This window comes from Chiloscyllium punctatum, chromosome 4, assembly GCF_047496795.1.
Source record: "Chiloscyllium punctatum isolate Juve2018m chromosome 4, sChiPun1.3, whole genome shotgun sequence".
Lineage (NCBI taxonomy): Eukaryota > Metazoa > Chordata > Chondrichthyes > Orectolobiformes > Hemiscylliidae > Chiloscyllium > Chiloscyllium punctatum.
The window spans coordinates 86,059,736-86,072,406 of NC_092742.1; the positions used below are offsets into that span (position 1 = coordinate 86,059,736).

The 12,671-nt window shown below is 38.7% G+C and overlaps 1 protein-coding gene across 9 annotated transcripts in view; it reads left to right on the forward strand.

The window, feature by feature from the left end:
* Positions 1-12,671, forward strand: part of sipa1l1 (signal-induced proliferation-associated 1 like 1) — a 374,611-nt gene that overhangs the window by 193,654 nt on the left and 168,286 nt on the right. For 6 of the 9 annotated variants that reach the window (XM_072569220.1, XM_072569229.1, XM_072569224.1 and 3 more), the window contains one exon: positions 10,371-10,515. The exons of the other annotated variants lie outside the window; for them this stretch is intronic. The gene's annotated coding sequence lies outside the window, so the exon portion shown is untranslated. The remainder of the gene's footprint in view (positions 1-10,370; positions 10,516-12,671) is intronic. 9 annotated transcript variants of the gene reach the window in all.

Consider the following 12,671-nt stretch of genomic DNA (forward strand, 5'->3'; position numbering starts at 1 on the left):
TGGTCAAGTCAATTGGCTTAAAGCAAAACAGAATTTAATTAAATTCTACAGTTGAAACACGAACAAAAGAAAACAGAATTTAGAAAAACAATTATTTGAAAACTCAACCAACTTAATACCGCAACTAAAGAGCTGGGAGAACTGGCCACTCTCTTGCCATTGTTAGACTAGGCATCTGCCCAAGACATTTCAGCACCTCTGCCTTTACGACCTCTCTTTCTAAAAACAAATCAAAGACAATATAACCTTGTTAAAGTGACAGCATAGTCACAATTCAAAATTGGCTTGACAGAAAGAGACAGAGGGTGATGGTAGAGAATTTTGTTCAGACTGGAGGCCTGTGTCCAATGTTGTGCCACAAGAATCTGTGCTGGGTCCATTTTTGTCATTTATATAAAATGATTTGGATGAGAATATCAGAGGCATGGATATTAAATTTTCAGATGACACCAGAATTGGTGGTATAATGGACAGTGAAGAAGAATATCTAGGAGTACAACAGGATCTTAATTAACTGTCAGTGGGCTGCAGAATGGCAAATGGACTTTAATTCCGATAAATGTGAGGTATTGCATTTTGGTAAGCCAAAAAGGGCAGGACTTGCACAGTTAAAGTTAGGACCATGGGGAGTATTGTCGGACAGAGACTTAAGGGTTCAGATACATAATCCCCTGAAAGTGGCGTCACATGTATTCAGGGTGGTGAAGAAAGCATTTGCCTTCATCAGTCAGAGCACTGAGTTTAAGATTTGGGATGCCATGTTGCAACTGTACAAGACCATGTTTAGAGTACTGCATACAATTATGGTCACCCTGCGAGAGGATGTTACTAAACTGGAAAGGTTACAGAAAAGATTGACAAGGATGTTGCTGTTTCTGGAGGGTTTCAGTTACAGGGAGGGGCTTGATTGGCTGGCACCTATTTCCCTGGAATGTAGGAATGTGGTGTGACTTAATAGAGGTTTATAATATCCTGGGGGGGCATAGATATGGTGAATAGCCAAGGTGTTTTCCCTGTGGTAGTTGAACCCAAAACTAGAGGGCATAGCTTTAAGGTGAGAGGGGAAAGATTTAAAAGGAAACTAAGGGGTAACCTTTTCATGCAGAGCGTAGTACGTGTATGGGAAAAAAAAACTTCCAGAGGAAGTGGTAGAAACAAGTATCATGACCACATTAAAAGACATTTGGACAGGTCTGTTAATAGGCAAGGTTTAGAAGGCCAAACATAGGCATGTGGGACTAGATCAGTTTGGAAAACCTGGTTGGCCTGGAAGAATTGGACCAAAGGGACAGTTTCCATGCTGTATGACTCTCTGTATCTGTCTGTCTGTCTGTGTCTTTCTTTCTTTTATCTTGAAAAAGAAACAAAATACATGATCTTGCAGTCAGGACCAAAAATTCTGGTCCATCAAGAATGATTAGCAATTGTTGAACACAAACCTGGCTTTGATCATGCCTAACAAGAGCCCAGTTGAAGGGGAAAAGTAGATTAGAAGGGGAATCTCATCACAGTAGGTGAATACTGGAATGGAGCATTGAATGAATATTTCAAAATCCTTTCGGGTTTTTTGGGGCGAGGGGAGATAAAGGAACAAGAAGACGATTTTAATTTGAATTATTATATACAGTCACATGTACCAAGGCACAGAGAAAATTATCTGACATGCTTTACAGATGAATTGTATTGTACAACTACATCAGGATAACAGAGCAGAGTGGATGATACAAATGTTATAGCTGCGAGAAGGTGCAGAGAGATCAACACTAGCATTAAAGAGGTCATTCAAAAGCCTGATTACAGCAATGAAGAAGCTGTTCTTGAATCTGTTTGTACGTGTATACAAACTTCTGTATCTTCTGCCAAATGGAAGAGGGTGGAAGGTAGTTAAACCAGGTTTGGGGTGGAAAGTGGTCTTTTGATTATGTTGGTTGCTTTCCTGATGCAGCGGGAAGTACAGATGAAGTCACTGGATGGGAGGCTGGTTTGTGTGATGGACTTGGCTATGTTCACAACTCTGTAGTTTCAGTCTTGTGAGCAGCAGTTACTGTACTACTACTATGTAATGCACCCAGATTGCATGCTTTCTATGGTGCATTTTGTAGGACACTTTTGATGGACATTCTAAATTTCCTTAGCCTTCTGAGGAAGTGGAGGCATTGCTGTGCTTTCTTGACCAAAGTGTCACCGTGGTTGGACAGTGGCAGATTATTGGTTATTGTCACTCCCAGGAACTTGATGCTATCAATCATCTCCACCTCAATACTGTTGATGCAGACAAGGGCATGTCCTCCACTTCTTCCTAAATGACCAGTTCCTTTGTCTTGCTGCTGATGATGGAGAGATTGTTGTTTTTACACCATGCAGTCAAGCACTGTATCTCCTTCCTGTAATTGTCTCATCATTGTTTGAGATCCAACCGACGATGGCGATAACATTAACAAATTTATAAATGGAGTTGGTTTGGAATTTGGCCACATAGTCATGTGTATATAAGGAGTATAGTAAGGGGGGGGGGGGTGAGTATGCATCCTTGTGGGGCACTGGTGTTGAGGATTATCATGGAGGAGGTGTTGTCACCTATGCTTACTAACTGCAGTCTATTGGTCAGGAAATTGAGAATCCAGTCATAGAGGAGGAAGCAGACACCTAGGTCCCAGGGTTTGGAGATGCTATTATTTGGAATTATGGTGTTCACAGCAGAGCTGTAGCCAGGTAAGTAGGAGCCTGACATAAGTATCCTTCTTGTCCAGATAGTCCAGGGATGAATGTAGCGCCAGGGGGATGGTGTCTGCCATGGACTTGTTGCGCCGGTAGGTGAATAGCAAGGGATCAAAGCAGTCTGGAAGGCTGGAGTTGATTTGAGACATGACCAGCCTCTCAAAGCACTTCATAATTATTGATGTCAGAGCCACCAGGCAGTAATCATTGGGGCATGCTGCATGATTTTGCTTTAACACTGGGATAATGGTATCTTCTTGAAGCAGGTGAAAATTCCAGATCATAGTAAGGAGGAGAGGGTGAAGATGTCTGCAAATCAGTTAAGACCATTCATGTTAGTAATGAATAGATGGGTCCAGCTAATGACCTTTGCTGTAGAGGTTTCCTCTATAATTTTTTTGTAACGCAGGAGCATTTCAACCCAGCCAATTACCATCCTGTTGATCTACTGTCTATCCCCAGCAGTCTGTTGGAACAGTCTATTCATTGACCTTCATTTTTGGTTCTATCAGGACCACCTATTTCCTGACTTCATTGTAGGCGTGCTTTAAATTTGGACAAAAGAACTGAACTCCAGAGGTGAGGTAAGAGTGACTGCCCTTGACATCAAGGTATAGCATGAAGGAGCTCTAGCAAAACTACATTGATTAGGAATTAGAGAGGAAGCTCTATGCTGCTTGAATTCATCTCCAGGAGGAAGAAAGGTGGTTGTTAGAGGTCAGTCATATCAGTCTCAGGGCATCACTGCAGGGGTGCCTCAGGTGTTGACTTGGGCCCATTTTATTTTCATCTGCTATGTCAATTACCTCTATTCCAATAAAAGATCTGAAGTATGGATGCTGGCTGATTGCACAGTCTTCAGCACCATTTTCTACTCTTCAGTTACGGAAGCATGGCCATATGAAACAAAATCTGACAACATCTAGACTGGAACTAACAAGAAAGAATCTAGTCCATTGCATCTTGACATTCAATGGCATTACTATTGCTGAATCCTCAACTGAAGGCATCTTTAGAGTTACCATTGACCAGAAACTTAAAAAGACCAGTCAGATGACTGTTCTGGTTGCAGGAGCAGTTCAGAGACTAGAAATTCTGTATGGAGTAACTTGCCTCCTGTTGTCATGCCTGTTCACCACAAGAACCAGTCAGTTGTGTGATAGGACCCTTTTTTTCCCATTTGCCTGGGTGAGTGCAGCTCCAACACTATCCAAGACAAAGGCTGCTGCTGGATGGGCACTACTTCAACCATTCACACTCTCTAACATCACAGTGTACCATTTACCAGATTCACTGCAGTAACTCATGCAGACTTTAACAGCAGCATTTTCAAAATCTGCAATCTTTACCAACTCAAAGAAGGGCAACAGGTACAAGAGAACACCATCTACAGGTTCCCTTGGAAAACAAATGCCATCTTGCCTTGAAATTATATCACCAATACTTCAATGTTGCTGGGTCAAAATTCTGTTTAATCCTTTCCTTATCGCGCTAAAGGTGCTTTTACACACTAGAGCTACAGCGCTTCAATAAAGCAGCCCACCGCCATCATCTTTTGGGCAACTAGAGGATGGACACTAAATGCAGGCCTCTGCAGCAATGTCACATCACCTGAATGAATTAAAATAAGATATTTTTTGTTTTTTTTGTCACTTTGATTTTATAGACACTAACCAAGCTACTGAATAACATAACTTGCACATGGGGAGTTTGCACATTCTCCCCGTGTCTGCGTGGGTTTCCTTCGGGTGCTCTGGTTTCCTCCCACAATCCAAAAATGTGCAGGTTAGGTGAATTGGCCAGGATAAATTACCCGTAGTGTTAGGTGAAGGGGTAAATGTAGGGGAATGGGTCCAGGTGGGTTAAGCTTCGGCAGGACGGTGTGGACTTGTTGGGCCGAAGGGCCTGTTTTCACACTTGGTAATCTAATCTAATCTAATAATTTTATTCTGGGAGATGGAGGGTGGATTTTACTGTTGGTTGATCTGGAACATTGCCAAAAATGCAGGCATTTTAATGACAGTAAGAACTTTTGATTTTACTCAATCATGATAGGCTTACAAGTTGAACGTTCTAGTCCTAGAACCGTTTATTTTAATTTATATGCATTTTATGCAAGTATATATACTTTGGCTGAGAAAACTTGAGCATCAAGCTATGAAAACTGTCATAATTTGGAGATCTGTTACTTCCTGAAACTCTTAAGTAAAAATGTTGTAACGTGCAAAAGTCAACTGAATAGTGACTCCAATAATATTTCTGCTAACTAGCGTGGATGATTTGATATTAGGACTGTTATAGTGAAATAATGTTGGGTGACACAGCGAACTGCAGAGAACAGTTGTTGAAAAGGATTAGGTTTTCGCTGGTTTCATATGGAGAATTGCAAAACTTATCTTGCTGAAATGTGAACAGAGTTGCACAAAAAGGCAGTAAGATATTGTCACAGATGGAAATTGGTGTTTGGAACCTAAGGGAATGAAGTTGAAGTCAGATGTTTTATGAAATGTTTTTGTTCTAAAGTTGAAGAAGAACCGAGCCAAGTAGCCATGCTAATAAAGCTGAATATCTTAAAATTGTATTCTTCCAAATTCACCATACATCTGATTCTTATTACAGTTCTCTTCTCTAGAGTACAATAATGTAGTATACTTGTCAGTTGTTCTGCTTTTTATGCTGCTTTATTTTTTATATTTGTTCCACTGAAGTAGCAGTGAGTGCTACTCCAGCTGGCTTTTAAAAAAAATGTGGGAGGAAAGGGGAGTTCCCGGCACGAACATGAATGTAATTCCAAATGGTGGAATTGCAGTTCTTGCCATCGCAGATTATTCCAGTTCACTGTTGAGTCAGGTGAAGTTGCCAAGCTGTTCTTAGCAAACAACAAAAACTTAATTATTACAAGTAGGACATAATTTAATTTTGTTTCTTGGCTGAAGTTTTGATTTCACTGTAGCCATTGTGTGGTTTTTCATAAGACGATAAGGTGTAGGAGCAGATGCAAGTCATTCATCCCATTGTCTCTACTCCTTTATTCAATGGCTGATCGGAGTTGGTTTTTTTATTTCCTCCCTTCAGTTTTATATTTTTGTTTTTCATTGGAATCTTTGTTGTGACCTTGTTGTGATTTCTTCTTTCAAATGAGTCATTAAATCTAGACTCAATCTGCCTGCTAAATGTTTCCTCAGCACTGTTTTCAAGAAGTGCAAGAGAGTTATCTCAGTGTCCTGACCCATATTTGTGTTAAATGAATCCCCCCTTGCTGTTATATACAAATCTACTGCTATATTTTCTACATTACAAGAGTGATTATTTCAAAAGTACTTGGCTGGAACATGCTTTAAAAAGCACTGTAATATTGCAATCCTTTCTTGTTCTTCTAAGCCACTTTACAACTGAATACAAGTTCTCTGGTGACTTTATGATCTGCATGGAACTTCCTGCTTTTGAAAATAAAACAAAACATGTATAATCACTTATGAATAAGGGGTTCAATAGAAGGCTGTCTCCACTCTGTACTAAATGAATGTGAACACGGTCAATTTCTGGAAATTGATGTCTTCACCACAGAGGTTGCATAGCACTTGGACCCTTTACTTGAGGATTTGGGGATGATGACCAATTTGGTGGTCATTGATAACAGTTTGGCTATAAACACTTTTGACTTTTGGTGTGGTTAGACCTCTTCAGAGTCATAGAAATTCACAGAAAAAGCGCAATTTTTCTCATCATGTTAAGGCCAGTGGTTTTGTTAAACAAGTCAAAATTAATCTTGCTGCACTACTTCCTCCCATTGCCCAATGTTTTATCTGTATTATCCAACTTCCCCTGGAAGATTACAGTGGTTGCTGCCTCAGCTACCTCCAAGATGTAGTATTCCATTGCTTCAACAAGCATATTTATTTTGCCTAATATATTAATAGATTCTCAATTAAAATTGTTGTCACTTATTCCACAACTGGAGGTAGTGATCTTTCCTTCACTTTCTTGAAACTTGTTATAATTTGTGAAAACAGTTGCGTACATCTCCTTTTAAAACCATAAAAAATAGGAACAGGAGTCAGCCATTCAGCCCCTCGAGTCTGTTACGCCAACAATAGAAGTATGGCTGATCTGACATTGCTTATATCCACTTTCCTGCCTTTTCTCTGTAATCCTCGATTCCCCGACTGATCAAGAACCTGTCTCTGCTTTAACTATAGACAAGGAGAATATTTGAGCCACATCCTACAGGCAAATCCTCAGCTTCCAGGTAGCTAATTCAATGACATTACCTATATTTTTGTTTCCTTTGATTCATCCTTGTGGATCTCCCTGTTTTTGTAATGGACCATTTAAACTAATGCACAACAGTAGTGGAATTGCACTTACATATTGTCTTTGTGTCAGTATTTTATAATTCGTAATGGCATGGTAATTTTCTAAACGGATATATTCATAGTTCCTGCTATCTATATTTACATCCTAACTGTCTGTTTCTCTGCAATCTTCTGTGTTTTTCTGTTAAATGTATATATTCTTCTTTGGTTTATCTCTTAAAAGGCAATATCGCACAACTATCGGCAATAAGTTACATATGCCATCTTCCATTAGTTCTACAAATCTGTCTGTAATTCTAAATTCCTCAATTTGTAGTCTAAATTTGTAAATCTTTGTGGTTTTCAGCCAAGCCACCCTCAAAAACCTTCAGAAGTATAGTCAGTTGGCCAAAATTGTGATGTTTATGCAGAACTGTTCAGTTCACAAATATAATAATGAATTTAAAAAACCCTTGGGATTAAAGGTCACATGTGACCTGCTTGTAACACACTTTTTTTGATGCTCTGTAATCTGCAGTTAGCTATAAGAGGTTGTATTTCAGTTCTTGCACTTTTCTCCCAGTTCAGACCAGGGTTTCTTTATTACGTACAAAAGATTCACAGGACACAAGTGCAACATAATAAACACTGTTTTTCCCAAAAAATAGACAATTATAAAACATAGTACCATCCAAATTCCACAAAATGAATCTACTCAGTTTGAAATACACTCCTTCAAGATTAGGCATTATTAATTCAACAGATCCAAATTGTCATGAGAAGTTTAAGATTTTTTTTTAGAATACTTGAAGGGAAAATGGGTGTATGAATGTGTGGTACTAAAGGAAACTATTCATGACCTGTGTCACTGACACAGGGGAAGTGAATTCGATTGGTTTACTGGTTCTCCTGTCCGTAACACAGATGGTTTTAAAATTTCTTACTTTATTTTAATTTCTATTCCTTTCCTAAAAAGCCATGGTATGTTGCTCCTCAACCTTCAGTTTGTGAACTCCATTTTTTAAATATAAATGACTCAAGAATTTAGTCCAGGGGGAGAAAAAGACACTATCGATTGGATATGAGGATATAATTTGTGGCCCACACGCATGGATATACGTAAGGAAGAATGAAGAGGAAGAGGAGTTTACAATTACAAATTACTTTAAGAATTAACTGCCTTTAATTCAGGTGAATTAGATTCCAGTACATCTGTAGTGTTCTATCTGTTGGTCATATGCAGAGATCCTTTGCACGGCGACTTGGTGAATGTTGAATTGCAGTTTATGGTCCAACAGTTATATCCTGGGAATTCAATTGCAAAATAAATGTAGGATTCTTTCCAGAAATCAGACTTTTGAATGAGATTGAGACCAGAAGCAGGCGCAAGCTAGGCCTCGAGCAGCTTTGCTGTTTACTCTTCTGATGTTACATGTATCAGAGGGTGTGGTGCAGCATCTGAGAAACAAGAGAATCGGCGTTTCGGGCAAAAGCCCTTCAGCTCCTCTGCTGCCTGACCTGCTGTGCTTTTCCAGCAGCACACTGTCAACACTGATCTCCAGCAACTGCAGCCCACACTTTCTCTTAGTTGATGTTATATGCAGACCATTAAAGGTACTTGATGACCTTTTATAATGTATTGTTCTTTGGGAACTTGATTTTAAAGTTGAATTAAATGGGTTTATGATTTTTAGTGCTGTTAAAGGCTCTTTTTTTTAAAGGAAGGTTCAGAAAGTCATTTAGAACTGACCGAAAGACAGCTTTTCCAAATTATTATGAGACTTAGGCCAAATAATTCAAAAACACTATGTGAGGGGATCATTACTGCTCATTGTTGATGTGTGTTTTGACTTACAGATGAGAGGCCAGGGCTAGAAGCAGGTAGAAACATGGTTACAGAAGCAGTTGGAGACAGATTAAGGTAATGGGGGAAAAAGCCTGGCAGTTGGAATATAGCATGAGAAAATGTGAAGTTATGTGCTTTGACAGGAAGAATAGGATAGGTAAACATTAGTTAAATAGAGAGATAGAGATTACAGAAAGCTACAACACAGGGATTTGTGAGTCCACCTGTATAAATCACAATAAGTTAACATACAAATGAAAGAAAATTGATTGTTGGCCTTAATTTCAAGGGGAATGGAGTATAAAAATGAGGAAGTCTTGCTAAAACAATACAAGGTACTTATTACACCACACCTAGAATACTGTAAACAGTTTTGGACCTCTGTCTAAGAAAAGATATGCTAGCATTGGATGCACTCCAAAAAAGGTTCATTTGGTTGAACTTGGGTATGAAAGGACTGTTTAATGAGGAGAGGTTGAGTAGGTTGAGCCTGTACTCATTGGTGTTTAGTAAAATGCAAAGTGACCTTATTGAAACAGAAGATTCTAAAGGGAGTTTGAAGGGTATGTGCAGAAAGGTCATTTCGCTTGTGGGAGAATCCAGGGCCAGAGGGCACAATGTCAGAGGAGGGTATTGCACATTTAAAATAGAGACGAGGAGGAATTTCTTCTGAAGTTTGTAAATCTGTGGAGTTCTTAATCAAAGAGGGCTGCAGGCGATGGGTCATTATATTCAAGGCTAAGATGGACAGATATTTAACAAGTGAATCAGTGGTTATCAATAAAAAGATAGAAAAGTACAGTTGAGGATTATCCAATCAATCATAACCTCATTGAATGTTAAAGTGAACTCACTGGGTTGAATGGCCTACTTCTGCTTCTATGTCTATGGTGGCAGTTCAGAAGAAAAGAGCCATGTCAGCAGATGTGCTGTTTTGCAACTTAAATGTAATCAAAGCCCGGAATTTGTTTCTTGAAGTTTAGTGTGAAAAATCAGAAAAGTTAGCCCGTGTGATTCTCTTGGGAAGGCACAGTAACTAAGACTATAGCATCAGATGCATGTACAGAAAAGCACCTTTTACAAATGCTTGTAATCTAGCCCATTGTGCTCATTTGAAAACTAATTTAAGTGAAATAAAACAGTTTTTTAAATAAAAGATTTGAGGATCTCTCTCTTCATGCTTTCTGGGCATGGCATTCAAATTTATCTAGCACCAATCCAAGGATCTATAGGTTTTTTTTAAATCAACTTGCTCAGAGGTATTATGATACATCTCTGCAGCAGGTGAGACCAGAACCCACACTCCAAGCATAGGAGTTGCTGTGGTTTTATCCCTAATCTTTACTGAGTTCAATTGAAACACTGTTTACAGAATTTGCAGCACAAATAAGCCATTTTGCTCTTTTAATGGAACTGTTTATTTTCATTGCATTTTGACCAGCCTAATAAATTTATCTATTTAAAATACTTATTCACTATCAAAAGTATAATTTCTCTTTTCTTAATATCAGAAAAGAAAGCCTCTTTTTGGCCTAGACGTTGGTTGACGTAGGAGACTTTTACGCTTGAAACATGAGCACGAAGTTCACAGACTTCTGGACAGGAAGTGCACCCATCTGACTGAAATTGCCAACCCTCCCCATTACATCATCATGGGTAAGGACAAGTTATGTACCATCCATCCATGTCTGAAACAAATATTTGATCATTTGTAAATAAAGGCTCTTGGAATTGTGACAATACCGTAGCTTTGAGATTATTTTATCCTGGTTTCCTTTAAGAGACGGATTGAATGAGAGGAGCCAAACTGGCTAGTTAAGGCCACTTGAGTAAATATGTTGGGAGGCCTTGGAGCTTTTTAAACAGCCTGAATGGGTGTGGCCAGCTCACTTAGGTTAGGATTTCTGACGTGGTTTTTTAGTAGCATCAGAAGATTCTGGGATGTCAACAGAGTTGGAAGTTTCAGTGAACATCTCTTGGCTGTTACAGTCTCTGAATTTTCTCTTGAATTTTCTTTTCTCCTGGATTCAAAAATTGCATGTGAGAATGTGTCTGAATTTTCCTTTTTTGCCAAGGGGCTTGTTTGTGGGATGTTACTAATTGGCACAGTTAATTAGTAATATTACTATATCTGTTAAGTTTTCCAATAGGGTTAAGTTATTCTAAATTTCTTTCTTCGCTTGTATTTTAACTAAGTTTAAATAAAATATGTTTTTCTTTAATGTCACATTGTATCTGGAACAGACATTTCATGTGCCTTTTAAAATAAGAAAAAATTAGGGTCTAGGCTGCCTTAAAATATTGAGGTGGTCTGGTCTGGTACATAACAATACTTCAAGTCCTGTTTGCATCAGAGAGTTACATTGTTTACACTTTGAGAAACGAGCACTAAAATTGGCTTGTGAAAATAGAGGTACATTACTTAAATAGATGAAGCATTAATATAGGTTCAAGAAGTTTTTCTTAGAGAGGAGAATGCTGAAAGGAAATTTAATTGCAATTTTGCGAATTGAGTTGTCAGGACAGAGGCAGAGAGAAACTGTTCCCACTCATGAAAAGATCAAGAACAAGAGGAAACAGATTTGGTACTCTTCAAAAGAGAGTAATGTAACGTGAGAAAAAACTTAACAGACTAAATGGCTCAGATTGGAACACTTGGTCTGCACATGAACACATGGTGTTATAGAGCCAGGTTCAATCGAGATATTCAAGATGGCATTAGATGACTATTAGTGTAGATATAATGTGCAGGGTTATGGGCAAAAGAGCAGGAAAATAATTCAAGCCATTTGGAGAGCCAATGTGGACATGGTGGGGTGATTGACTTCCTTCTGCACTCTAATTGTAGCTCCCAGACCAATTTATTTGTGCTTCATCTTTGGATAAATCAAAAACCCAATGCGATTATTATTGACTGAGTTAAGACTTCATTACATTCATTAAATTTATATGTAACCAATATAAGACAAGTTACCCTATGATTTCTTGATTTGCAATATACCCCTTTCTTGAATAAGACTGTGAATTATTCTTAAAGATTTTTGCAAAATTATGTTTGATGTCTCCACACTATACTTAATCTTTGATAATCTGGCTGTCATAATATAGCTCCAATTTTATTTTTGGCATCTCCAGTTGGAATGGGCAATAAAAGTGCACTTGATGAAAACCGAATTGGACATGATCCTGCAATGCTGTCCTGTCATTTAATATTTCATTAATGCTTGCTGCCTGAATCCATTCATGAAGAATATCTTGGGTACAATGGGGAAAATAAGTGATCAGTGCTTGAGGAATAGCATAACAATAGAGATGAAATCTGTTTTAGTTAAAGTCCCCCATAACAACTACCCTGTACTCTCTTGAGAATCATCTTTGCTATCCTTTCCTCTACGTCCTGGAATGATTTGAAGGCCTATAGAAAACTCCCAACAAGGTGACCTCCTTTCCTGTTTCTAACCTCAGCCCAAACTACCTCAATGGATGAGTCCTCAAAGTTGTCTCAGCTGCTGTAATACTACCTTTGGTTAACAATGCCAAACCACCCCCTCTTTTACATCATCTCTGTTCTTACAGAAACATCTAAATTCTGGAATCTGCAACAACCATCCCTGTCCCTCCTCTAGCTATGTCTCTGAAATGGCCACAACATTGAAATCGCAGGTACCAACTCATGCTGCAAGTTCACCCACCTTATTCCAGATGCTCTTGGCATTGAGATCGCCTTACAAAATTTGTTTCTAAATTTCCTGCTGACTATTGTATCTATAGTACAATCCCCTTTTGGTGATCATCCCTTTCTTATTACTCTG